This window comes from Giraffa tippelskirchi, chromosome 1 (assembly GCF_054371585.1).
Source record: "Giraffa tippelskirchi isolate mGirTip1 chromosome 1, T2T-mGirTip1v1.2.pri, whole genome shotgun sequence".
In the NCBI taxonomy this organism is placed as follows: Eukaryota; Metazoa; Chordata; class Mammalia; order Artiodactyla; family Giraffidae; genus Giraffa; species Giraffa tippelskirchi.
In genome coordinates this window covers 130,001,352-130,025,659 of record NC_137275.1, presented here as the reverse complement: position 1 = coordinate 130,025,659, position 24,308 = coordinate 130,001,352, and the positions used below count along the sequence as shown (strand labels likewise).

Here is a 24,308-nt window from a genome sequence, read left to right as displayed (position 1 = left end):
ACTTCCTTTTTAAGATGAATGCTATTTCATTCTATGGATAGACCATATTACTATTTTGTTTATGCAATGATCAGTTGATGGACATTTGGGTTGTTTCCACCTTTTGGCTATTGTGAATAGTGGTAAAAGTTTATCTGGGTGTGTAAATATCTGTTTGATTTCCTGCTTTCACTTCTTTTCAGTATATACCCTGATAAGGAATTGCTGGATCATAAGATAACTTTTTTTTTTTTGCCACACTGCATGACTTTTGGGATTCCCCCACTAGGAACTGAACCTGAGCCCATGGCAGTGAAAGTCCAGAGTCCTATCTACTAGGCCACCAGGGAACTCCCTTGGTAACTAGATTTTCAATTTTTTTCTTTTTTTTTTTGAGGAACTGCTATTTATACTTCTTTTTGAGGAATTGTTTTCCATAGCTGCTGCACCATTTTGCAGTCCCACCAGCAATGCACAAGGGTTCCTCAGCACTTGTTATTTTCTGTTTGTTTTTTTTTTTCTTTAATATCACCCTCCAAATGGCTGTCAAGTGGTATTTCCTTGTAGTTTTGATTTGTATTTCCTTGAGGAATGATGTTGAACATCTTTCCATGTGCTTATCAGCAAATCTTTTGGGAGAAATATCTATTCAAGTCCTTTGCTTATTATTTTGAAAAGTTTATTTGTTTGTTTTTTTCCATGCTGGGTCTTCCTTGCTGCGTGGGCTTTTCCCTAGCTGTGGCGAGCAGGAGCTACTCTCTAGTTGCAGTGTGCAGGCTCCTCACTGCAGTGGCGTCTCTTATTGTGGAGCACAGGCTCTAGGCACATGGCTTCAGTAGTTGCAGCTCCTGGGCTCTAGTGCACAGAATTAATAGTTGTGGCACATGGGCATAGTTACTCCGAGGCATGTGGGATCTTCCTGGATCAAGGATCGGACCTGTGTCTCCTATATAGGGCAGGCAGATTCTTTACCATTGAGCCACCTGGGAAGCCCATTTGCCTATTTTTAAATCAGGTTGTTTGTTGTAGTTAAGTTTTAGGAGTTCTTTACACTTTCTGGATATTAACCCCTTATTGGATAACATGATTGGCATTCCATGAGTAACTTTTTGTTCCGTTGATAGTGTCTTTTTTAAAAAATTCCTTTTTAAAATTTACTTTAATTATTTTTGACCACAGCAGCACATGTGGGATCTTAGTTCCCCAACTAGGGATTGAACCAGTACCCTCTGCATTGGAATTGCAGAGTCTTAGCCACCGGACCACCAGGGGAAGTCCCTAATGGTGTCCTTCAATGCACAAAAGTTCTACATTTTGATGAAGTCCCATTTATCTATTTTTGTTGCTGTGGTCTCTGCCTTTGATGAAACTGCCAAGAGACCTTGCCAAATTCAACATCATGAGGCTTTCTTCCTAAGAAGTTTATAATTTTAGCTCTGACATTTAGGTCTTTGATCCATCTTGAGTTAATTTTTGTCTATGGTATGACGTCAGGGTCCAACCTCTTTCTTTGGCTTATGGAAAACCATTTTTTTCCAACACTGTTGAAAAACTCCTTTCCACATTGAATGATCTTGGCGCCCTGGTCAAAAATCATTTGACCATATATGGGAGGGTTTATTTTCGGGCCACTGAATGTTTTCGCAAATAAAACATTATTGAATATATGGCCATGCTATTTCATATGAGAGCCCAGCGTCGGAAGAGCCTAAAGTATTAACTACCTGGCCCTTGACAGAAAAAGTTTGTCAGCCCTTGCTCACCGGGAGCATAAAACCTGCAGAGGTAGAAACATGTGGGAGAGACTTCCGGGGGGGGTCAAGTGGGTTAAGACTTCCCACTTCCATCACAGCTGGTGTGGGTTCAATGTCTGGTTGCAGAACTAAGATCCCACATGCAGCATGGAGAGGCCAAACGTGAAGGGAAAAAAAAAAAAGAAGCTCTTGCACAGGTTACAATGCAGACCCTGAAGCTTGGGACACTGCTCCTTCGAGGCTCCTCTGGCTTCCAGTTCCGGGTCCATCCGGTTGCTCACTACTTTTCACCCTTTAGCCTCACCCACCTGCCCTTGAGTTCCCTCTGGTTTAAATTCTCTTCCCTTTCCTATCACTTGGGCACTTGGTTAAATGCCCCCTCCTCCAGGAAGCCTTCCCTGAATGCTTTGGGCTGAATGAAGTGTTTTCTCCTTTCTCACTCTCAAAGAGTCTTGATCTATAGTCTGTAACACAGAACACATTGTTCCCCTGGTTTGTAACTTACTATCTCTCCTACAGTCCTGGGGGAGCCAGCAAGGCAGCGTTCAGCAGCATCATTTGTCAATCCCTTTACAGCTAGCCAAAGCCTGGCATACAGTAGGCACTCAAGGTATACAGCGTCTCACTGATCAAACAATCTTTGTCAAAGCCTGGGCCCACTGGTTCACAGGCTGGAGCAGTCTTGATTTATTCAAAGAAAACAAGAGGTAACAACAACAAAAAATTTTTTTTAAGTTTGGCTGATTTAAAGCTTTCTCTCTTTAAAAAAATAATTTTTTTTTTTTTAATGGATCCCCTGGTGGCTCAGATGGTAAAGAGTCTGCCCTGATGCAGGAGACCCGGGTTTGACCTCTGGGTCAGGAAGATCCCCTGGAGAAGGAAATGGCAACCCACTCCAGTATTCTTGCCTGGAAAATCCCATGGATGGAGAAGCCTGGTAGCTACAGTCCATGGGGTCCGAAAGAGTTGGACACGACTGAGTGACTTCATTTTCTCTTGTTTTAAAATTCATTTTTGCCTAAAAATTTAATTGCTGTGACTCATCTAATCACTATAATAAATAATAGTTTCTTTTTCTTCAAATAATAGCAAAAATACAGGTTTTGCAATGTGCTAAGTAAAATCTAAGGTGCTTTGCATGTGTTCTCAGTCACTCAGTCATGTCCGACTCTGCAACCCCATGGACTGCAGCCCGCCAGGCTCCTCTGCCCATGGACATTCTCCAGGCAAGAATACTGGAGTGGGTTGCCATTTCCTCCTCTAGGGGATCTTCCCAACCCCAGGATCAAACCCCTGTCTCCCGCATTGCAGGCAGATTCTTTACCATCTGAGCCAGCAGGGAAGATGTGTCCAAACCCCAGGGCCACCAGTCCCGACAGTCAGCCTCAGCTTTCTTCATCCTGAAATGGGGCTGTCAGGACATCTGCATGGGGCTGCTGTGAGGGTTGAATACAGTGGGGCAGACGTGAAAGAACCAGAACCAGATGTGTTCTGAGGATACTGGCCTGGGACAGGGGTGGGGTGGGAGTGGGGGGGGGCATGCGTTTGGCTGAATCAGCACTGTTCATTTATTTGGATCTAGGTTTGAGACTTTATATTCACTGCAGGTTCAACTCTGTCTAATTGGGTCTAGGCAGTTGTTGCTGCCTATTTTTTGTTTGGCTGTGATGCATAGCATGTGGCATCTTAGTTCCAGGATCAGGGATCGAACCCATGCTCCCTGCCTTCCAAGTGTTGAGTATTAACCATGGGACCACCAGGGAAGTCCTTGTTGCTACCTGTTTTGTACCTGATAAAGTTCTCTGCTTTGTGGTATTGAAAACAGGGTCAGGGCTGGTTGAACGACAGACTTTTTTTTTTTCCCCCTGACATTTTGTTTGTTTAATATTCTTTTCCAGGATGGTTTATCACAGGATATTGAATATAGTTCCCTGTTAAAAGATAGACATTTAATTCACCTTCGGAAACCCCTTTCATCCCCTCTGTAACATACTCAAACCTCACTTCTCTCTTCCACAAGGAACAAACCCTCAGCCACGTCTTACTGATGGCCCCACAGAACAGGGAGACAGATAGAATCCAGCCAAGGCGGGAAACACTTCACCTTCTAGCTCATTGATTCTGTTAGAAATAGGAACTGACCTTCTGAAACTTTGTTTCCTTCTCTGTCTCCTCCAATAAAATCAAATTGAATCTCAGATGAACTCCAAGGTGAAGAGTCTGGCTCCAGACTTAACTCCAGAATAACTCCATCATTCTGTCCATTATGTTTTTCTCTTCCCAGTTTTAGTAATTAAAACGAATTTGATGGCCATTTAGGCTCATCAGCAGAGACCAGCACTCAGTGACCCACCTGAAGGGACACTGCAGCAGAGGAGAGAGAAACAGTAAGGCAATCAGGCTTCCCCGGTGGCTCAGATGGTAAAGAAACTGTCTGCAATTCGGAAGACCTGAGTTCAATCCCTGAGTTGGGAAGATCCCTTGGAGGAGGGCAGGGCAACTCACTCCAGTATTCTTCCTGGAGAATCCCCATGGACAGAGGAGCCTGGTGGGCCACAGTCCATTGGGTGCAAAGAGCAGGACACGACTGAGCGGCTAAACACACACAAGGCAATTACACTCTCTGGTGGCCAATATTTTTACTGCAGGCAATGGCGTGGCCAATATGTAGCCAATATTTTACCAGCCCCCCAGAGTGGACCTTTGTAACAAAATAGGAGAATACGCACAATATTCCTTTTCCAATCCTCTGAATTTTGTTGACTATTAAAATCTTAACTATTAAAATCTTAACTGTGGGAATTAAACACAGATCATATATCAAATGAATATATAGTACGTTGCCCGTTTCCACAATACCTTGGGTCACAGACACTGGAAAATTAATACTCTTTATTCATCAGGAGTTTCTTAGCACATCTCAGTTTTTAATGCATTATCACCATCTCATTTATACAGTGTGCCAAGCTCTACACTGGCATTGGAGGAAAAATGACATGTAGCCTCAAGTACCTGACTTCAAGCATATTACAGTCTGGTTAAGATAATTAGGTTCATCTTGCCTTGAATTGACCTGATGTCTCCTCCCTCTAAGGTTATGTCACCAAAATGTAGGTAGACACAAATTCAGTGGATGCCAAATAGCACCACTCCAACTCCAAAACAATTATCATTGGCTAAGAACATGGGATGAGAAAATTCTCTGAGCTAGATAATTTCCTTAATGCATAATTAGCACTTCCCAAACATAGGGTAGATTAGAAAGTTCCATCCAAGGAAGAATGCCTGTCCTACTTTGAAAAGGAAAACAGGATGACCCTACCATGGTGAGAAGGCTGGGCTCCTTTGGCTAAAATTAGGGTTTCTCTAAACCAGAGCGCTTGGATTCCCAGGCAACAGGAAAGCAGTAACGGTTCTCAGACTTCTCTTACTTTTCTTCTTTCTCTCTTTCCCTCCCTCTATTGCTTCCTTCTCTCCTTTTTAACTTTCCATATCTTAATAACTCTTCTTGCATTTCTCTGTGAGAAAGCAAAATACAAAATGTTTTGGAGGGTGCTGAAGTTTGATAACACCGGTTATCTCAGAGTGATCTGAAACATATGATGGCTATTATTTGTGCCTTTGAAAAGTAAAAGTTGGAAACCCCAGTTGATATTTCTTAATAAATTTCTTTTGGTGGATAAAGTATCTTAAGAGTTAGTGTTTAGAGGACGACCTGGAGATTCTGCTTTAATTCGTTGTAAATGCTTCCCCCCGGTGGACATATGTGGTTATTACAACCTATGAATGCAGCACCAGGAGAAAAGTTGCTGGATAATTTGTTATTAACTGTCTTCTGCAAAGAGGCCTCTGTTTTTTATTTCATTTTTTTGAGGATTCTTTGGGACCCTGAAAAATTCTCCTTATTCTTCTGAACCACTTTCCACATCCTAGGAGCTACAAAATGTCTGCAGTTCTCTGGTTATGTGTGTGTGCGTGCGTATTCAGTTCAGTTCAGTTGCTCAGTTGTGTCTGACTCTTTGTGACCCCATGGACTGCAGCCCGCCAGGCTTCTCTGGCCATCACCGACTCCTGGAGCTTGCTCAAACTCATGTCCATCGAGTCGGTGATGCCATCCAACCATCTCATCCTCTGTCATCCCCTTCTCCTCCTGCCTTCAATCTTTCCCAGCATCAGGGTCTTTTCCAATGAGTCAGCTCTTTGCATCAGGTGGCCAAAGTGCTGAACAGGTGGTGTTTTCAGTAGTATTCCACTATTTTGTGACCCCATGCACTATAGCTGGCCAGGTTCTTCTATCCATGGAATTATTCAGGGGAGGATGGTGGACTGGATAGCCATTTCCTCCTCCAGGGGATCTTCTAGACACAGGGACGGAATCCATGTCTCTTGTATCTCCTGCATTGGTAGGGGAATTCATTACCACCGTGCCACCTGGGAAGCCCAATTCTCTGGATGATAAGCTACCAATCTAGCTCTTATAACTAGCTCCTTCCCTCTTGCCTGTGTGTGGCCTAGTTACAATTTTCTGTTCAGAAAGCATCCGGGTATCCCATTATCCAGGGCTCCTAACAATTCCATTCATGTCCATCTATTGCTGCTGGGGCGGGAGGGGGAGAGTAAAGGTTATAAAGAGATATAGAGCAACTTCTCTTCATTGTGAACATCAAGGAGCAAGTATTGTTGGGCCTCCACTTCTGCAGCGAATATTCATCACTACATAACATGTGGGGGGCATTTATACAAAACCTGTTAGTGAGCAAAAGCCAAGAGAGCATCATTTCTGCTTTAAATAGCAAGGGAAGTGAGGATGAAGCTCTGTAGACACTTTACATGGAGAAACAAATTAGGCTGAGGTCCTGGCCCTTCCCTAATGTCATGGGTGCACTGAGAAAGGCTCAGTCCCTCATTTTCCCAGCTGCAAACTGAGAATGTTGGATAAAGTAGCTTTAGGAACAAGTTTACCTCTATGTTTATATGATTTGTCTGGACTCTCTTAAAATTTCTATCCAAAGGTACCTCTTCTGAGTATTCAGTTGCCCAGTATTCAAATGCCCAGGAAGAGGTCTCGGATGGGCCTTCAAATGTCTTATTGATTCGTATTAGTGGTGTGTATTCATTCTCTGTTGTGAAGTACATCACCCCAAAACAACGTGTCACCTCCCAGTCTCCACGGGTCAGGATCTGGCAGTGACTGAGCCGGATGTCAGGTGTCGGACGGGGCTGCCGTCTCACCTGCTGGCTCAGCTGAGGGGGTGGGGAGGGAGGATCTGCTTTCTGCTCAGCTGTGTGGACCTCAGCTCCTCATGGACCGCTGGGCTGGACGGAAGGCCTCAGCTTCTTCCTGTGCGTGTCTCCACAGGGAGCTCCCAACATGGTAGCTTCCTTCATCAGAATGGAACAGTGAGAAGAGCCAGAGGCAGGGGGAGAGGGAGGGAGAGAGAGAGAGAATGAGGAAGAGAGGGGTGGGTAGGGAGAAGGTTAATCTTTTGTAACCTAATATCAGAAGCGACATCACTACACTTTTGCTGTATTATTTTAAGTGAGTCCCTAGTTTTATCCCAGTCCCAAGGGGATGGGATAAAACTCAGTGTGGTGGGGAGCCCAGGAGACAGTGTTCTCTAGGAGTAATTTCAGAAGCTGCTGAGCACCCTGTCACTTTAGGGAAGAAAATGCTTTTGTACCCCAATACCTAAAATTGGGCTGCTCATGCCTGTCTCTTAGCATGCTTGGTTTTTAATGTGTGATCATAAACTCATCTATATGGTGTGCCAAGCTCTGCACTGGCACTGGAGGAAAAAATGACATATAGTATACAGTCTTGCATATTAGTACAGTACAGACCTCTTGCATATTACAGTCTGGTCAAGATGATTAAGTTCATCTTACCTTGAACTGACCTGATGTCTCCTCCCTCTAAGTTTACATCACCAAAATGTAGGTAGACACAAATTCAGCGGGTGCCAAATACCTCTACTCCAATTCCTCTACTCCAAACTACTGTCATTGGCCAAGAAATGTGATGAGAAGCTTGCCTGAGCTAGATTTTCTCAGTGCATATTTAGCACCTTCCCAACATAAGCTAGATTAGGCAGATCCATCCCAGGAAGAATGCCTGTCCTACTTTGAAAAGGAATACGAAATTACATTACCCAGTTTTCATTCCAATCCCAAAGAAAGGCAATGCCAAAGAATGCTCAAACTACCGCACAATTGCACTCATCTCACACACTAGCAAAGTAATGCTCAAAATTCTCCAAGCCAGGCTTCAACAGTACGCGTACTGTGAAATTCCAGATGTTCAAGCTGATTTTAGAAAAGGCAGAGGAACCAGAGATCAAATTACCAACATCCACTGGATCACCAAAAAAGCAAGAGAATTCCAGAAAAACATCTACTTCTGTAGTGTTATGCCTCCAAAATGTAGGTAGATACAAATTCAGTGGGTGCCAAACACCACCACCGCACCTCCCAAATGCTTGTCACTGCCCAAGAACATGTGATGAGAAGACGGCATGGGCTGGAATATTTCTTTAACAAATATTTAGCACTTCCCCAACATAGGCTAGATTAGAAGTTCTATCCAAGGAAGAATGCCTGTCCTACTTTGAAAAGGAAAATGGCAGTACACTACCCTGGGAAGATGGCTGAACCACTCTGGCTGAAATTAGGGTTTTTCAAAACCAGAGACAATGGATTTCCAGGGAACTGGGGAATCGTAATTGTTCTCGGACTTCTTGTCTTACTTTCCTCCTTTCTTCTTTCTTTCCTTCCCTCCCTCCATTCTTTCCTTCTCTCTTTCTTTTTAGTTATCAGCATTTTAATAACTGTTCTTACATTTCTCTGTAAGGCGACTAACTACAGAGTATTATTGAAGTTGCTGGAATTTGATAACACTGGTTATCTCCGAGTGATCTGAAACATATGATGGCTATTATCTGTGTCCATTAAAAGCAAGAATTGGAAAGCCAAGTTGATATTTCTTAATTCAGTTTGGTATAAAAATATCTCAAGTAGTCTTAGAGGACAGCTTTGAAAATTCTGCTTTAAGTCATGGTAAATGCTGCCCTCCTGTGGACACATGTGGACATTACAATGTATAAATGAGGCTCCAAGAGAAAAGTTGCTTGGTCACTTGTTATTGCATGTCTTCTGCAAAGAGGGCCCTGTTTGGTTTTTTTAATTTTATTTTCCTCTTGAGAATTCTTTGGACCCTGAAAAGTTCTCCATCTTCTGAGCCACCTTCATATCCCAGGAGCAATAGAATATCTGCAAGTCTCTGGCAGATAAACAACCACATCTAGCTCTTATAACTAGCTCCTTCCCTCTTGCCTCTGTCAGGTTGGTGACAGTTTCCTGTTTAGCAAGCATCCAAGTATCCCATTATCTCATTGTGAGGAGCCCCAGGGCTCCTAACAATTCCATTCATGTCTGTTTCTTGCTGCCGGGGCGGGAGGTGGAGAGAAAAGGGTGTACAGAGATACTGAGCAACTTCTCTTCATTGTGAACATCAAGGACCAAATATTGTTGGCCTCCATTCTTGCAGTAAATATTCACCACTACATAAAATGTACAAGACATTTATATAAAACATGTTAGTGCACAAAACCCAAGAACACCTCATAGCTGCCTTAAATAGCAAGGGAAGTGAGGATGAAACCTGTAGACACTTTGGATGGAGAAACAAACTAGGTTGAGGTCCTGGCCCTTCCCATGTGTCACGGAGGCTCTGAAAAAGTCTCAGTCTCTCAGTTTCCCAGCTGTAAATTGAGAGAGTTGGATAAAGTTTAGCTCTACTTCTGTATGGCTTTTATTTTTTGGACCTTTCTTGAAATTTCTATTCAAAGGTACCTCTTCTGATGATTTAGTTGTTAGTGTGAAAAGATGTCCAGGAATTGGTCTGAGATGGGCCTTCAAATATATGATTGCCTGGTACTAGTGGTGTGTATTCATTTTCTATTGTGAAACACATTACCCAAACTAAGTGGCTCAAAACAACACGTGTCAAATCCCAGTCTCCACGGGTCAGGAATCTAGCCATGGCTGAGCTGGATGTCAGGTGTCGGACAGGGCTGCGGTCTCACCTGCTGGCTCAGCTGGGGGAGGATCGATCTGCTTTCTGCTCAGCTGTGTGGTCGGGGGCAGACCTCAGTTCCTCATGGGCTGCAGGATGGAAGGCCTCAGCTTCTTTCTGTGGGTGTCTCCACAGGGAGCTCCCAACATGGCAGCTTCCCTCATCAGAATGAAACAGTGAGAAGAGGCAGAGGCAGGGAGATGGCGGGGGGTGGGGGGGTGAGGGGGGTGGGGGGGGAGGGAGGGCGATAGTGAAACACGGAGAGAAGGGTCGGGGTGGGGAGCAAACTTAGTCTATTATAACCTAATCAGAAGTGATATCCCATCACTTGGCCTGTAATATTTTGATTAAAGTCAGTCATCATTTTTAGCCCAGTCCCAAGTCGATGAGATAAAACACAGTGTGGTGGGAATACCAGAAGGTAGTGTTCTTTGGGAGTCAACACAGAAGCTGCCAATTATACTGTGTGATTTCATGAAAGAAAACGCCTTTGTATTTCATTTTCTTTCGATGTAAAATGGGGCTGCTCAAGCCTATCTCCTAGCACGTCTTGGTTTCTACTGTGTTATCATCAACTCATTTGTTCCGTGTGCCAAGCTCTGCATTGGCATTGGAGGAAAAAAATGACATATAGTCTAGAGTCCCTGATGTCAAGCATATTTCCGTGTGATCAAGATGATTAAGTTCCTCTGGCCTTCAAAATGATTGTCATTGGCCAGGAGCATGTGATGGGAAACTTCCATGAGCCAGAAGATTTTCTTAATACATATTTAGCACTTCCCCAACATAGACTAGATTAGGAAGCTCCATCCAAGAGAGAATTCCTGTCCTACTTTGAAAAGGAAAATGGGACTACCCTACCCTGGGGAGATGGTTGGACTCCTCTGGCTAAAATTAGGGTTTCTCAAATCCAGGTAGCCACTGGACACCCTAGGATCTGTCAAGTCATAAAGGTGCTTAGATTTCCTTTCCTACTGTTCTTCTTTTTCTATTCCTTTCCTTCCTTACCTCCATTCTTTCCTCTCTCTTTTTAAAAACATTTTTAGCATGTTAGTAACTCTTCTTACATTTCTCTGTGAGAAGACCAATTAAAAACTATTTTGGTGGGGGGCAGGTATATATTTTAACACTGGTCATCTCAGAGTGATCCTAAACATATGATGGCTCTTATTTGTGCCTTTTAAAAGCAAAAATTGGAAACCCAAGTTGATATTTCTAAATAAATTCAGTTTGGCAGACAAAATATCTCAAGTGGGTTAGTCTTCAGAGGTTGACGTAGGATATTTGTCTTTAAGTCGTGGTAAATGCTGCCCTCCTGTGGACACATTTAAACATTACAACCTGTGAATGCAGCTTCAAGAGAAAAGTTGCTAGCGAACATGTTATTGAATGTCTTCTGCAAAGAGGACCCTGTTACTTTTTTTTCTTTTTCTTTTGGAAATTCCCTGGGACCCTGAAAAATTCTCCTTCATCTTCTGAACCACTTTCCACATCCTAGGAGCTGCAGAATATCTGCAAGTCTCTGGCTGATAAGCTACCAAAGTCGTTCTTAAAACTAGCTCCTTCCCTCTTGCCTGTGTGTGTGGCCCTGTTACAATATCCTGGTCACAAAGCATCCAGGTATCTCATTATCCCAGGCTCCTGACGATTCCATTCATGTCCATCTATTGCTGCTGGGAAGTGAGGTGGAGAGCAAAGGGTACAAAGAGATATCGAGCAACTTCTCTTCTTTGTAAACAGGTAGGACCAAATATTGTTTGGCTTCTAATCTTGCCGGAATATTCATCACTTATAACATGCAAGGCCATTTATACAAATAATGTCAGTTAGCAAACCCCAGGAAGGCATCATTTTTGCCTTAAATAGCAAGAGAAGTGAGATGAAGCCATGTAGACAGACACTTAGATGGAGAAACAAAGCAGGCTGAGGTCCTGGCCCTTCCCATATGTCATGCGGGCTCTGAGAAAGTCTCAGTCCCTCAGTTTCCCAGCTGTAAACTGACAGAGTTGGATAAAGGAGCTTTAAGAACAAGTTTAGCTCGACTTTTGTATGATTTATATTGCCTGGACTTTTCTTGAAATTGCTATTCAGGGGCACCTCCTCTTAGGATTTAGTTGTTCATGTATAAAGATGCCCAGGAAGAGGTCTCAGATGGGCCTTCAAATATCTGATTGCCTGGTATTAGTGGTAAGTATTTGTTATCTATTTTGATGCACATTACCCAAGCTAAGAGTCGGACATGACTGAGCGACTTCACTTTCACTTTCATGCGTTGGAGAAGGAAATGGCAACCCACTCTAGTGTTCTTGCCTGGAGAATCCCAGGGACGGCGGAGCCTGGTGGTCTGCCGTCTATGGGGTCACACAGAGTCGGACACGACTGAAGCAACTTAGCAGCAGCAGCAGCAGCACCCAAACTTAGTGGCTCAAAACAACATGTGTCACCTCCCAGTCTCCACAGGTCAGGATCTGGCCGTGACTGAGCTGGATGTCAAGTGTCAGATGGGGCTGCCGTCTCACCTGCTGGCTCAGCTGGGGGAGGATCGATCTGCTTTCTGCTCAGCTGTGTGGTCACGGGCAGACCTCAGTTCCTCATGGACCGCTGGACGGAAGGCCTCAGCTTCTTCTTGTGGGCCTCACAGGGAGCTCCCAACATGGCAGCTTCCTTCATCAGAATGGAACAGTGAGAAGAGCCAGAGGCAGGGGGAGCAGGGGAGGGAGGGGAGAGAGAGAGAGACAGGAACAGGGAGAGGGGGGTGGGGTGGGGCAAGGAACGTTAGTCTTTTGTATCCTAATCTCAGAAGCGATATCCCATCACTTTTGCTGTCTTATTTTGATTAAATTGAGTCCCTAGTTTTAGCCCCGGAGAAGGCAATGGCACCCCACTCCAGTACTCTTGCCTGGAAAATCCCATGGACGGAGGAGCCTGGTAGGCTACAGTCCATAGGGTCGCACAGTCGGACATGACGGAAGCAACTTAGCAGCAGCAGCAGCAGCAGCAGCAGCAGCAGTTTTAGCCCAGTCCCAAGGGAAGGGGATAAAACACAGGGTGGTAGGGAAACCATGAGGTAAGTATCTTTTGTACTTCATTTTCTTTCGTTGTAAAATGGGCCTGCTAGATGTAAAGAACAGACTTTTGGACTATGTAGGAGAAGGTGAGGGTGGGATGCTTTAAGAGAATAGCACTGAGACATGTATATTGCCATATTTAAAATAGATGACCAGTGCAAGCTTGATGCATGAAGCAGGGCACTCAAAGCTGGTTCTCTGGGACAACCCAGAGGAATAGGGTGGGGAGGGAGGTGGGAGGGGGATCCAGGATGGGGGGACACATGTGCACCCGTGGCTGTTTCATGTTGATGTAGGGCAAAAACCATAACAATATTGTAAAGTAATTAGCCTCCAATAAAGTGGTGATGGACAGAGAGGCCTGGCGTGCTGCAATTCATGGGGTCGCAAAGAGTCGGACATGACTGAGCGACTGAACTGAACTGAAAAATAATTAATTTAAAAAAATGGGCCTGCTAATGCCTAGGATGGAATCTAGGCCTGATGCATTGGGAGTGAGAGTCTTAGCCACTGGACTACCGCAGAGGTGTCACGTCTTCATTTTTAATGTGTTATCATTGACTCATTTACATGGTGTGCCAAGCTCTGCACTGGCATTGGAGGAAAAATGACATATAGTACAGAGTCCCAGACTTCATGCAGATTACAGTCTGGTCAAGATGATTACGTTCTTCTTACTTAGAATTTACCTCATGTCTCCTCCCTCTAAGCTTATGTCACCAAAATATACGCAGACACAGATTCAGCTGAGGCCAAATACCATCCTCCAACTCCAAAACCACTGTCATTTGCCAAGAACATGTGATGAGAAGCTTTCATCAGCTGGAAGATTCCTTTAACATGTATTTAGCACTTCCCCAGCATAGGCTAGATTAAGAAGCTCCATCCAAAGAAGAATGCCTGTCCTACTTTGAAAACGAAAATGGGACTACCCCACCCTGGGGAGATGGCTGGACACTTTTGGCTTAAATCAGGGTTTTTCAAAACCAGAGCCTCTGGATTTGCAGACTTCTCTTTTTTTTTCCCCTTTCTCTTTTTCCTTCCTCCCTTCATTCCTTCCTTCTCACTTTTTAATTTTCAGCATTTTAATAACTCCTCTTGCATTTCTCTGTAAGAAACCTAAATAACAAATGTTTTGTGGGGTACTGGAATTTTATAACACTGGTTTTCTCAGAGTGATCTGAAATATATGATGCCTATTATTTGTGCCCTTTAAAAGCAAAAATTGGAAAGCCGAGTTGATATTTCTTAATAAATTCAGTGTGGCAGACAAAGTATCTCTTCAGTTCATTTCAGTTGTTCAGTCGTGTCCAACTCTTTGCGACCCCATGGAGTGCAGCACTCCAGGCTTCCCTCTCTGTCACCAACTCCCAGAGCTTACCCAAACTCATGTCCATTGAGTCGGTGATGCCATCCAACCATCTCATCCTCTGTCGTCCCCTTCTCCTCCTGACTTCATCTTTCTCAGCATCAGGGTCTTTTCTAATGAGTCAACTCTTCGCATCAGGTAGCCGAAGTATTGGAGTTTCAGCTTCAACATCAGTCCTACCAATGAACACTCAGGACTAATCTCCTTTAGGGTGGACTGGTTGGATCTCCTTGCAGTCCAAGGGACTCTCAAGAGTCTTCTCCAACACCACAGTTCAAAAGCATCAATTCTTCGGTGCTTAGCTTTCTTTATAGTCCAACTCTCACATCCATACATGACCACTGGAAAAACCATAGCCTTGACTAGATGGACCTTTGTTGGCAAAGTAATGTCTCTGCTTTTTAATATGCTGTCTAGGTTGGTCATAACTTTCCTGCCAAAGAGTAAGCATCTTTTAATTTCATGGATGCAGTCACCATCTGCAGTGAATTTGGAGCCTAAAAAAAATAAAGTCTGCCACCGTTTCCACTGTTTCCCCATCTATCTGCCATGAAGTGATGGGACCAGATGCCATGATCTTAGTTTTCTCAATGTTGAGCTTTAAGCCAACTTCTTCACTCTCCTCTGTCACTTTCATCAAGAGGCTCTTTAGTTCTTCTTCACTTTTTGCCATAAGGGTGGTGTCACCTGCATATCTGAGTTTATTGATATTTCTCCCGGCAATCTTGATTCCAGCTTGTCCTTCATCCAGCCCAGCGTTTCTCATGATGTACTCTGCATAGAAGTTAAATAAGCAGGGTGACAATACACAGCCTTGATGTACACCTTTTCCTATTTGGAACCAGTCTGTTGTTCCATGTCCAGTTCTAACTGTTGCTTCCTGACCTGCATACAGGTTTCTCAAGAGGCAGGTCATGTGGTCTGGTATTCCCATCCCTTTCCACAGTTTATCATGATCCACACAGTGAAAGGCTTTGGCATAGTCAATAAGGCAGAAATAGATGTTTTTCTGGAACTCTCTTGCTTTTTCGATGATCCAACAGATGTTGGCAATTTGGTCTCTGGTTTCTCTGCCTTTTCTAAAACCAGCTTGAACATCTGGAATTTCACGGTTCATGTATTGTTGAATCCTGGCTTGGAGAATTTTGAGCATTACTTCACTAGTGTGTTGAGATGAGTGCAATTGTGCAGTAGTTTGAGCATTCTTTGGCATTGCCTTTCTTTGGGATTGGAATGAAAACTGACCTTTTCCAGTCTTGTGGCCACTGCTGAGTTTTCCCAATTTGCTGGCATATTGAGTGCAGCACTTTCACAGCATCATCTTTCAGGATTTGAAATAGCTCAACTGGAATTCTATCACCTCCACTAGCTTTGTTCGTAGTGATGCTTTCTAAGGCCCACTTGACTTCCCATTCCAGGATGCCTGGCTCTAGGTGAGTGATCACACCATCGTGATTATCTGGGTTGTGAAGATCTTTTTTGTATAGTTCTTCTGTGTATTCTTGCCACCCCTTCTTAATATCTTCTGCTTCTGTTAGGTCCATACCATTTCTGTCCTTTATTGCGCCCATTTTTGCATGAAATGTTCCCTTGGTATCTCTAATTTTCTTGAAGAGATCTCTAGACTTTCCCATTCTATTGTTTTCCTCTATTTCTTTGCACTGATCACTGAGGAAGGCTTTCTTATCTCTCCTTGCTATTCTTTGGAACTGTGCATTCAAATAGGTATATCTCTCCTTTTCTCCTTTGCTTTTCACTTCTCTTCTTTTCACAGCTATTTGTAAGGCCTCATCAGGCAGCCATTTTGCTTTTTTGTATTTGTTTTTCTTGGGGATGGTCTTGATCCCTGTCTCCTTTACAATGTCATGAACCTCCGTCCATAGTTCATCAGGCACTCTATCAGATCTAGTCCCTTAAATCTATTTCTCACTTCCACTGTATAATCCTAAGGGATTTGATTTAGGTCATACCTGAATGGTCTAGTGGTTTTCCCTACTTTCTTTAGTTTAAGTCTGAATTTGGCAGTAAGTAGTTCGTGATCTGAGCCACAGTCAGCTCCTGGTCTTGTTTTTGCTGACTGTATAGAGCTTCCCCATCTTTGGCTGCAAATAATATAATCTGATTTCTGTGTTGACCATCTGGTGATGTCCATGTGTAGAGTCTTCTGTTGTGTTGTTGGAAGAGGGTATTTTCTATGACCAGTGCGTTCTCTTGGGAAAACTCTTAATTAGCCTTTGCTCTGCTTCATTCTTTACTCCAAGGCCAAATTTGCCTGTTACTCCAGGTGTTTCTGGAGAAGGCAATGGCACCCCACTCCAGTACTCTTGCCTGGAAAATCCCCTGAACGGAGGAGCCTGGTAGGCTGCAGTCCATGGGGTTGTCAAGAGTTGGACACAACTGAACGACTTCACTTTCACTTTTCACTTTCATGCATTGGAGAAGGAAATGGTAACCCACTCCAGTGTTCTTGCCTGGAGAATCCCAGGGATGGTGGAGCCTGGTGGGCTGCTGTCTATGGGGCCACACAGAGTCGGACACAATTGAAGTGACTTAGCAGCAGCAGCAGCAGCAGCCATGTGTTTCTTGACTTCCTACTTTTGCATTCCAGTCCCCTATAATGAAAAGGACATCTTTGTTGCTTGATAACTTGTTATTGAAAAAAGTTGCTTGATAATTTGTTATTGAATGTCTTCTGTAAAGAGGGTTCTTTTACTTTTTTCTTTTTCTTTTGAAGATCCCATGGGACCCTGAAAAATACTCCTTCATCTTCTGAACCACCATCCACATCCAAGGAGCTAAAAAATATCTGCAATTCTCTGGCATCTAAGCTACCAAATATAGTTTATAATGAGCTCCTTCCCTCTCACCTGTGTGTGGCCCGATTACAATTTCCTGTTTAGAAAGCATCCAGATATCCCATTATCCAGGGCTCTTGAATAGGGATCAATTCCACGTCCACTTCTTGCCACTGGGGTGGGAGGTGGAGTACAAAGCATATAAAGATATATTGAGCAACTTCTCTTTATATGAATATCAAGGACCAAGTATTGTTGGGCTTCCACTCTTACACCAAATATTCATCACTACAGAACATGTACGATCCATTTATACAAAACAGGTTAGTGAGCAAATCACAAGTAGCCCTCATTTCTGCCTTAAATAGCAAGGGAAGTGGGGATGAATCCATCTACACTTTGGGTGGGTAGACACACTAGGCTGAGGGCCTGGCCCTTCCCAGATGTCATGGGGGCTCTGAGAAAGTCTGCAACCCTCATTTTCCCAGCTGAAAATGGGAGAGTTGGATAAAGGAGCTTAAGAACAAAGTTTAACTTTACTTTTGTATGATATATATTGTCTGGACCTTTCTTGAAATTTCTCTGTAGAGGTAACTCCTCTGAGGATTTAGTTGTTAGTGTATAAAGATGCCCAGGAAGCGGTCTGGGATGGACCTGTCACACAGCTGATGGCCTCAGATTAATTGTGTGCATTCACTGTCTATTGTGAAACACACTGCTCCAAACTTAGTGGCTGAAAACAACATGTGTCACCTCCCAGTCTCCACGGGTCAGCAATCTGGCCATGGCTGAGCTGGATGTCAGGTGTCGGATGGGGCTGCCGTCTCACCTGCTGGCTCAGCTGGGGGAGGATCGATCTGCTTTCTGCTCAGGTGTGTGGCCGCAGGCAGACCTCAGTTCCTCTTGGGCTGCTGGACGGAAGGCCTCAGCCTCTTCTTGGGGGCCTCACAGGGAGCTCCCAACATGGCAGCTTCCTTCATCAGAATGGAACAGTGAGAAGAGTCAGGGAGAGAGAGAGGGAGGGAGGGAGGGAGGGGAGAAAGAGAGAGAGGAAGAGGGAGAGGGGTGGTAAGTTAACTTTTTTAACCTAATCTCAGTAGTGATATTGCAATACTTTTACTACATTATTTTCACTAAATTGAGTCACTAGTTTTAGCCCAGTCCCTAGTGGATGGGTTAAAACCCAGTGTGGTGGGGATATCAGGAGACAGAGTTTTTTGGGATTCATTTCAGAAACTGCCTACCATACTGTGTGACTTCAAGAAAGGAAATGCCTCTGTATCTCATTTTCTTTAGCTGTAAAATGGGATGCTCATGCTTATCTCTTAGCATACCTTGGTTTTTAATGCGTTATCATCGACTCATTTATTCTGTGTTGCAAGCTCTGTACTGACATTGGAGGAAAAAATGATATATAATATAGATTCCCAGACCTCAAGCATATTACGGTCTGGTCAAGTAGATTAAGTTCATTTTGCCTTCAACTGGCTTGATATTTCCTCCCTCTAAGCTTATGCCACCAAAATATTTGTAGACACATATTCAGCTGATGCCCAATACGACCACTCCAACCCCAAAACAACTGTCATTAGCCAAGAACACGTGATGAGAAACTTCCATGAGCCAGAAGATTTCCTTAACTTGTATTTAGCACTTCCCCAACACAGACTAGATTAGGAGGCTCTATCCAAGAAAGAATGCATGTCCTACTTTGAAAAGAAAAATGGCACTACACTACCATGGGGAGATGGTTTGACTCCTCTGGCTAAAATTAGGGTTTCTCAAACCAGAGCCTCTGGGTCCCCGAGTAACAGGAATAACACTGGTTCTCAGATTTCTTCTCTTACTGTTTTCTTTTCTCTCTTGATTTTCTTCCCTCCCTCCATTCCTGCCTTTCTTAATTTTCAGCATTTTAATAATACCTCTTTTTTCACTTTTAACAATGTTTATTATACAAAGCAGTATAATTTTCTCAATATTCTTCACTCATTTATCAACAAACTTTCCACTGTACTCATTTAGTAAATCAACAGTGTCAAACTACACTTCACTACTTTTCAACCTCCAAGCACTCAACTTAGAGACCAACAAAAAAGTGCTTGGAGCACCAAAAGGAAAGAGAAGAAAACCTGGAAAGGTCAACTGAGATACTTAGAAGCAGTTAAAGGGGATGGGTTAGGGGAGGAATTAGATTCCTGAGCACCATCAGATTTCCCTCATGGGTCAAAGAGGGTTACAAAGTCAGTTTTAAGACATGAGGTTAGAACTAGGGAATCAGAGGAACCCATACTCTGGGACATTGCAGGTCATCCAAGTTCCTGGATTGGCAGAAGTAAGAAAGAGAGGGACAGAGAAAGTGGAAATGGGGAGCAGAGGAGAGGCAGGACAGAACCAAGCGGTGAGAAGCACAGAGGGAGAAAGTTGTGCCTAGAAGAAGTAAAGTTTGGAACTTGTCATGAGTTGGAAAAATGAAAAGCCATAGTCACAAATCTGGAAGATGGACTACGGGACGAGAAAGCCTGGAATTTTATACCTTCCACGAGGTGATGACAAATCCTGAAGCTGTACAGCGGCAGGCAGTGAGGTGCATTTAAGACTAAATCATCTGTTTTATAAGAGTAAGACATTGGCAGTCTTGCTTAACTAATTCTTAGCTAATTCTACGCTGTGGATTTAAGCCTGGAATTTTATACTTTCCACGAGGTGATGACAAACCCTGAAGCTGTACAGTGGCAGGCAGTGAGGTGCATTTAAGACTAAATCGTCTGTTTTATAAGAGTAAGACATTGGCAATCTTGCGTAACTAATGCTTAAGTAATTCTACGCCGTGGATTTAAAAACATTATGTGCCTAGAAGGTAGCCACCCAGGCAGGTTACACGCCTTACAAGGCAATATAGAAGGGCTCCAAGCCAAGTGGGTCTGTAGAAAACAAAATTCAATTAACATTACTGTCAAGTGAAGAGACAGCGGACTTCATTGTTCTCTTCAACCCTTTTAATAATTCCTAAAGCTAAGCCACTCTGATCACTTGAAATAAGCTAGTATTGCCAAATACTGTATAATCAAATAGGTTGACTGTAATCAAACCCCAATTTTTCCTGAGCCTTAACTGCCTCTGTCATCTGGAACACTGTTGGCAGCATGAAAGTTATTATAACTTTTTTTGGGGGGGCAGCGAGGGAACTGGGGATCAACAATTGCCTAACTATATGTGTATGTAAACCAAAGAGATCAAACTGACCAATTAAATTAGCCATTCAGAATCCCTCTTGCCAAAACGTTATAACCTTGAGACTGATTAAGCAAAACAGGATTCTGCTACTCAGATGCTCTGAGTCTGGGAAGCACTGGCTTTGATGATAATCCTGATGATAATTCAGTTTTTATTTCGATCTTCTCAGGCTCTTCTAAGACTACTCTGCCCAGCAGGAAAAAGCTTCACACAAACGTGTACCAGGGTTCAGCGTGGTACCTTCCAAGGGGCGTCTCCCCATACTCTTCGGTTGTCCACTTTCTCCTCTTCATTCTGTTCTTCTTCCTTCAGCCTCTCCTCATCTTTATCGTTGTCCTCATCCCTACTCTCGTCCTGCTCTTCCGAATCTGTTTTTTTTTTGTCTTTGTCCTTCTTCTTTTGCTCTTTTGCTTTTCCTTCTTGCCTTTCTGCTCCCTCCTATAAGCTTCCAGAGCTTCTTTTAACGGGGTGACGAACCGCTGAAACTCCATCTCCTCCATGGCACACAGCACATCGCTGGCATTCACTGTCTTGAGTTTCCCTCTCATCGCGAAGCTGTTGGCACACAGGATGTGGCATACAGCACAAAGACGCTGGCGGCGCGGGAGGTGGCGCTCCGGGCCTCCTTGGAGAGGTTGACACCGTCTCGGAGCGCCTCCTTGATGATTCTGGTGATGACGGCATTGGGCAGCTTTAGGTCCTCGGGCCTCTCCGCCATGGCCGCGGCCGTGGACCGTGCCTGCGACCTCCTCTTCAGGTCGCTGCGCGTCTGCACTTCCGGCATCGCCATGGTCTGACCCAGCGAGGCTTCCGTCCTGCCCCGCGTTGCCCCAGTAATACCTCTTTTTACATTTCTCTCTGAGAAGGCTAACTACAAAAATCTGAGGTGTTGCTGGAATACCATAACCCTGGTTATCTCAGAGTGATCGGAAACATATGATGGTTCATATTTGTGCCTCTCAAAAGCAAAAGTTGGAAACCCAGGTTGATATTTCTTAATAAATTCATTTTGGCAGGCATACTATCTCAAGTGGTTCGTCTTTAAAAGAGGACAGCTTTGGACACGTTGCTTTAAGTCATGGTAAAAGCTGCCCTCCTGTGGACACATGTGGGCATTACAATCTATGAATGAGGCTCGAAGAGCAAAGGTGCTTGAAAACTTGTTATTGAATATCTTCGCCAAAGGGGGTCTGTTTGTTTTTTTTCTTTTCTCTTGAGGGATTTCTTGGGACCCTGAAAAACTCTGATTCGACTTCAGAGCCACTTTCCACATCCCATCAGCTACAAAATAATCTGCAATTCTCTGGCTTCAGTTCAGTTCAGTTCAGTCGCTCAGTTGTGTCCGACTCTTTGCGACCCCATGAATTGCAGCACTCCAGGCCTCTCTGTCCATCACCAACTCCCGGAGTCTACCCAAACCCATGTCCATCGAGTTGGTGATGCCATCCAACCATCTCATCCTCTGTCGTCCCCTTCTCCTCCGGCCCCCAATCCTAAATCTAGCTTTTATAACTACCTCCTTCCCTCTCGCCTACGTGTGGCTTGCTTACAGTTTCCTCTTCAGAAAGCAACCAGGTATCCCTATTTTTCAGGGCTCTTAACAATTCCATTCATGTCCGTTTCTTGCTGCTGGGGCAGGAGGTAGAGGACCAAGGTTATAAAGAGATAAAGAGATATTGAGGAACTTCTCTTCATTGTGAACATCAAGGAGCAAGTATAGTTGGGCTTCCACTCTTGCAGCAAATATTCAAAGCTATGACAAACCTAGACAGCATATTAAAAAGCAGAGGCATTACTTCACTGACAAAGGTCTGTACAGTCAAAGCTATGGTTTTTCTAGTAGTCGTATATAGATGTGAGAATTGGACCATAAAGAAGGCTGAGCACAGAAGAATTGATGCTTTTGAATTGTGGTGTTGGAGAAAACTCTTGAGAGTCCCTTGGACTTCAAGGAGATCAAACCAGTCAATCCTAAAGGAAATCAACCCTGGATGTTCATTGGAAGGATTGATGCTGAAGCTGAAGCTCCAATACTTTGGCCACATGATGCAAAGAGCTGACCTAATTGGAAAAGACCCTGATGCTGGGAAAGACTGAGGGCAGGAGGAGAAGGGGATGACAGAGGACAAGATGGTTGGAGGGCATCATTGACTCAGTGGACATGAGTTTGAGCAAGCTCCAGGAGATAGTGAAGGACCAGGAAGCCTAGTGTGCTGCAGTCCATGGGATCACAAAGAGTTGGACACAACTGAGCGACTGAACAGCAACAGCAACAACAAAACATGTACAAGCTACTTATATAAAACATGTAAGCGCACAAAACCCAAGAAGGCATCATTGTGGCCTTAAATAGCAAAAGTGAGGATGAAGTCGTGTAGATAGACACTTGGATGGAGAAGCAAACTGGACTGAGTTCCTGGCCCTTCCCAAATGTCATGGGGGCTCTGAGAAAGTCTCAGTCCCTCAGTTTCCCAGAGGTAAAATGAGGAAGTTGAATAGAGGAGCTTTAAGAACAAGTTTAGCTCTACTTTTGTATGATTTATATTGTCTAGACCTTCCTGAAATTGCTATTTAGGGGCACCTCCTCTGAGGATTTAGTTGTTCATGTATAAAGATGCTCAGGAATCGGTCTCAGTGGAAGTGAAGGTGAAAGTCCTTCAGTCCTGTCCGACTCTTTGTGACCCCATGGACTATAGTGGTCTCAGGTGGACCTGCAAATATCTGATTGCCTCGTTTTTAGTGGCAAGTATTTGTTCTCTATTTTGAAGCACATTACCCCAAACTTAGTGGCTCAAAACAACATGTGTCACCTCCCAGTCTCCACAGGTCAGGATCTGGCCGTGACTGAGCTGGATGTCAGGTGTCGGATCGGGCTGCTGGCTCAGCTGAGGGGGTGAGGAGGGAGGATCTGCTTTCTGCTCAGCTGTGTGGTCGCAGGCAGACCTCAGTTCCTCATGGGCTGCAGGACGGAAGGCCTCAGCTTCTTCCTATGGGTGTCTCCACAGGGAGCTCCCAACATGGCAGCTTCTTTCATCAGAATGGAACAGTGAGAAGAGCCAGAGGCAGGGGGAGAGGGAGGGAGAGAGAGAGAGAGAGAACGAGGAAAAGAGAGGTGGGTGGGGAGAAGGTTAATCTTTTGTAACCTAATCTCAGAAGTGACATGGCTACACTTTTGCTGTATTAGCTTCATTAAATTGAGTCACTAGTTTTAGCCCAGTCCCAAGGGAATGGGTTAAAACACAGTGTGGTGGGGAAACCAGGAGACTGTTCTTGGGAATTTATTTCAGAAGTTGCCTGTTATACTGTGTGCCTTCAGAAAAGAATAGGCCTTTGTACCTCATTTTCTTTAGGTAGAAATGGGATGCTAATGCCCATCTCATAGGTCTATGGTAAGAAAGAAATGCAGAGTACTGGCAACGTAGTAATTAAGAACTCAGTGACCATTACTTTGCATGTATTCCCTATTGGAGGCCTTCCATAAAAATAACTGCAGAATTGAATTACCCAGTCTGTCTCATGTTTTCTCCCTCAACAACCTTCTGCTCTCTAAGGAGTAGTAGCAATGGGAAATAATGAAAACACCGTGATTTATCTTATCCTTAAAGTTATAAGCCAAAATAATAAAATAATCTTTAAGCCACCAATTATATCCAGGAAAGGAATTAGTCATTGCAGCACTGGTTTCTGTATTTCTCACCATTATATTCCCAGCACCACAGCATCTGGTTCATGGCAGACACTTGCAAAATATCTCTTGAATTGTATGCTGTTTTGTTTTATAAATGGTATCCCAAGGAAACCGGTAAAACATGTTGCTTTGACTTAAAGAGACAACAAGTTTCTTGGTACCGCAGTGAAAATTATTAAAAACAAAAGAATGAAAATATCATTGTCTTATCCTTATTTAAAGTTAGGGATTTCTAGACGGAACACCAGAAATTTCTGGTCCTTTAATAAGGAAAGTTCCCAGGGAAGGCCATATCTTTAGGGTAAGGATGGACTGGCCCAACAACGGATCTGTTCTCCAGGCTTCTGCCA

General features: G+C 43.9%; 1 pseudogene; it reads right to left on the bottom strand.

Moving 5' to 3' along the window:
* Positions 1 to 20,498: 20,498 nt before the first annotated feature.
* On the bottom strand, positions 20,499 to 21,041 carry LOC145516036 (DNA polymerase epsilon subunit 3 pseudogene; annotated as a pseudogene).
* Positions 21,042 to 24,308: the final 3,267 nt, after the last annotated feature.